This window comes from Echinops telfairi, unplaced genomic scaffold (assembly GCF_000313985.2).
Source record: "Echinops telfairi isolate 266 unplaced genomic scaffold, ASM31398v2 ScPeMD7_7421;HRSCAF=8459, whole genome shotgun sequence".
NCBI classification, from domain to species: domain Eukaryota; kingdom Metazoa; phylum Chordata; class Mammalia; order Afrosoricida; family Tenrecidae; genus Echinops; species Echinops telfairi.
The window spans coordinates 17,672,253-17,676,439 of NW_022111321.1; the positions used below are offsets into that span (position 1 = coordinate 17,672,253).

At 47.9% G+C, this 4,187-nt stretch overlaps 1 protein-coding gene across 2 annotated transcripts in view; it reads right to left on the minus strand.

Annotated features, from left to right (window-relative positions):
• EXPH5 (exophilin 5) overlaps positions 1 to 4,187 on the minus strand; it is a 96,283-nt gene that overhangs the window by 45,978 nt on the left and 46,118 nt on the right. Inside the window, exon 1 of one of the 2 annotated variants that reach the window (XM_045297752.1) lies at positions 1,426 to 1,479. The exons of the other annotated variant lie outside the window; for it this stretch is intronic. The gene's annotated coding sequence lies outside the window, so the exon portion shown is untranslated. Of the gene's footprint in view, positions 1 to 1,425; positions 1,480 to 4,187 lie in introns of those variants that run through there. 2 annotated transcript variants of the gene reach the window in all.

The following is a 4,187-nucleotide window of genomic DNA, read 5'->3' on the forward strand; positions in this document are numbered from 1 at the left end:
GAGGTTGGCAGTTGGAAGCTGCCCCAGGCGGCTTGGAAGAAGGGCCTTTAGAGATGCGCGTCCATCTGAAAGGCCAAAGCCATGAAGACCCTGAGGGGTGCAGTGCCATTCGGCACCACACGGGGTCTCCGTGTGTGGGGACTGATCCCATAGTAGCATGGTAACTGGGTTTGTTTGTTTTGTTTTTTCTAATTTTCTTTTCCTGTCTCTTAGGTTTTTGGTTTTGTTTGTTTGTTTACGTTCCTTCTGACGAATGGCGCAGAGGTTCCAGTGCCCGCGTGCACTGACTGGGGAGCAGTGAAGCTGACAGAGGGACCGAGCCCCGGCTGGCTCTGCAGCCCACGTTCTCACCCCCGTATTTCCCGGACTCTGCGTGTTCTTTAACCCATAACAAGTGACTGGTGTGAGCCTATGTGATTTTTGCCAATTAAAAAGGTGGCGGTAATAATTCAGCTTTGTCTGAGAGAGCAGCTAGGCAAATTCTGAAAGCAAACACATTGCCTCGACCCAGAAATAGGTCTGACAGCTTCTACTGTTCAGTGAAATTAAACAAACAAACAAACAAACCCCAAACTCCAATCTTTCCCAAACGATTTGAGAAAGAAACCCAGAGACCCCAATTGTCCAAGGTCTCAATGCCTCGTTTTGCTTTTTCCACCTCCCCCTTTTATCCCTTTTACCCCTGTGCTTTTCCCCTCCACTTCTCTTATTCCTTGGCTTCTGTCCACATCGCCTTTTTCTGTGACCACTGACTTTGTAAGTGGCCCTCTCATTCCCAGGCACTCTGCCTTCCCAGAGGGGAACTATCCCGATCCTTAGATCCTTATCAACCGTAGGCCTCCTAGTTAAACGGCTCAACACCTCTGCCCTGGCTGGTCTGAAGGAGCCCCGTTGGTGCTAGGCTGCTAAGGGAGAGGCCTGTGGTGTGAACCCACCGGCCACGCTGAGGGGGAAGACAAAGCAGGGCGCTTTCACAGGGACCCTGGCCTTGGAAAGCCTGCGGGGCAGTTCTCTATCTCATAGGGTTCGCGATGGCTCGGAATGAACTCAGTGGCCATAGGTTCGTTTTTAAGAAAATCCTGATCTTACAAATTCCAGAATGAATTCTTCCATTACACAGAAGGCTGTACAAGGGGATTTGCCCCTGGAATGATAGGAGATCAAAAGAGCAGATTCAAGATTTTCTCCCACACAGGAACTCACACGCATTTTTGTTTCATCTTGCCCCGGTAACCACAACACGCAGAAACAGAGCAGTGGAGGCCATGGGGTGGGGACTGGGTCCTGGGCCAGCACCTCCACTTCAGGCTCATGTCCTAATGAGGGCCGGGTCAGTATTTCCAAGCAACAGCTTCCACTTGGGAGACTCACCAGCGCAGGAAAGGGCTTTCCTTTGGTTTCCTGCTCCACAAAGGGGTTACTTACAGGGACGGTTTCGTTCCTCCTCCTTCTTAAAGGGAAGCTTTCAGTCCTCTACTGCTGAGTTCTCAGGCCGACGAGGCAGAGCAAAGGAAGTCAGAGTCCTTGTCGCTCAGGGTGACTGCACCAGCGGCTTTCCAACCCCGCCTCTCTACCTAGTAGCTGCTCTCTGAAAAGATTGTTATTTGAGAGCTTTCGGCCCTGACATCAGAGCCGGTCTCTAGCTCAGCCCACAGCCAAGGGCAGGGATCAGAAAGAGCAAACAGGTGTATTGAAAGCATGCCCTTTCCAGAATAGAAAAGGTAAGCCGCAGGGGAAAGACTGAAGGCAGGGGCACTCAGATAAGGAAAGAGGTAAACAATTTCGAGAAGGCAACAACAACAAAAACTCTTTAGAGCTCAGAGTGTCAACCTAAAAATGACACTAGCATTCAAACAAGCTACATAATGAAGCTCATTTAAACGTCTTAACAGGCTGTGAGAGACCCCTATAATCTAGGAAAAGCACAACTATTGATTGATTTATTGTTTCCAATGGGCCATTGTCACCTTTCTGGATGTTTCTTCTCAAAGGAGCAAAAAGTCACAACAGCACAAACAAGCTGTCTAAGTAACAGCAAAACACATAGAATTGAGTTTATTGCCTGGGGTTTCCCAAGGTGAGTTTTCAGAGGTGCCCCCACAGTCCTGTCCTTGAAGGCACCTCTGGTGGTTGGGCTTGAACCTCCAACCTTTCGGTTAGCAGTTGAGCCCTTGAAGCCTTTGCACCACCCATATGGTTCAGATCGCAGGGAGTTTGCTGGATGATCCGTCAGCAATAGCAGCTTAGACAAGACCCTGCAGGAAGCATTAGCTGTCCCTAAGGTCAAATTTATGAGCCCCTCTTACTTGTAGTCACTCAGGGTTTTTCTGTTTCTCTTATGCTCTTATTTATTCTACGCCTGGGTTTCAGTCTAACTTCAGAAAGTATTCATTCACTGATGGGGCCAGTACTTACTGTGCACTTACAGTTCTAGGAACTTGGAATACATTCATCGAAAGAAGAGATACAAATCCTTGTTTTCCTGGAATAAGCAGGGGCAGTATTGCCAAGTCACCTACCTGGTTCAAACCACCAATCTTTCTGTCCTCGAAAGAGGAACCCCTGACTCCTCTCCCTGTTTCCATCTTGCTGCTGAACCATCGACAGCTACCGCAGGGATCTTTTATAGTGTACATTCTATAATGTCCATGCCCTGCTTACATTTCTCCAGTACCTTCTCATCACACTTGGGATATAATTTCAAATGCCATGGTCTTCAAGGCTATAGATACAAACTCTAGTCCCTATGCCTTTTTTTTTTAAATATCACTTGTATCACACCCTCTTCCCACCTTAAGCAGTCCTGGTGGTGGTGTGGATTAAGTATTGGGCTGGTAAACTCAAGGTGGGTAGTTCGAACTCACGAGCTGCTCTTCAGAAGAACGATGAGACTATCTACTTCCATAAAGATTATAGTCTCCTGGATTCCTGGTGGCCAACAATGAGAGTAAAGATACCAGGAGGATAAGGGAAAGGTGGGGGGAGAAACACATCACGGTGGGGGGGAACCGATCACAAGGATATATAACCCCTCCCAGGGGGATGAACAACAGAATAGTGGGTGAAGGGTGACAGAGGACGATGTAAGATATGAAAATAATAATCTATAACTTATCAAGGGCTCATGAGAGATGGAGGGCAGGGGAGGAAGGGGGGGCGGAATGAGCTGATACCAAGGGCTAAGTAGCAAGAAAATGCTTTGAAAACGAGGGTGGCAACATATGTGCTTGACACAATGGGTGAGTGTATGGATCGTGATAAAAAGTATAAGAGCCCCCAATAAAAGTATTCAATAATAAAAAAGAAGTTATAGTCTCAGAAACCCTATGCAGGGTTACTATGGATCAGAATGGGCTTGGTAGCAGAGGGTTTGGATTTTTGCTGTCAATTCCTTCCTTGGCACTGGACTTTCTTACACCCTGTAATATCTAAGTATGTTCCTGCTAGACTTTGCCCCCGCTGTTCCTTCCATCTGGAAAGCTCTTTCCTGTTTGGTTTTTCTTACAAGGCCATAGGATTTCTAGACTGTAATCTTTACCTATGGAGCAGATTACCAGGTCTTACTCCCGCAGAGCTACTGAGGGGTGAGGGGTGGGGAGGTCTGAACCACCAACCTTCCAGTTAGCAGCTGAGCACTGTGCTGTCAAGGTTTCTTTTCGGTCATTTAGGCCGCAGGATTCCAAACTTATTTGGCCTATTACCTCTTTTAAGAAAGAAAAAAACCTCAGCGGGGCCGGGGTACTTGGATGGAAGAGGAAGCAGAGAGTGGCTGTCCCAGGAATGTGGGACCTGGGGGGGGAACCCCGGCTCGGAGGCTGTCCAATGGAAATATCAAGGCACATGTAGTACCTCAATGCCCACCTTGCAGCGACACAACAGCTGGCAATCTATTGAGCAGGGATCTGCACTTGGAAGAATTGATCCAGGAAGGTCCCCACTGCCATCAATCCCCATACTTAGGGTCAACAGAGCCCAATTGAATGAGAAATCGAACTGTGAAGGATCAAACCTCGTGGGTGGCGGCTCAAAGTGGATCTGCACTCACATAGACCGACAGTGTCTGCAGTGCAGGGTCTTGGAGAAAATTGATGATGACAATAGGTCAGTCAACTCATACCCCAGGGGGTGATTGACAATGCTGTACTTCTTTGTTTATAGGGTTTTTTGCTTTCCTACTTGTGGCTTGA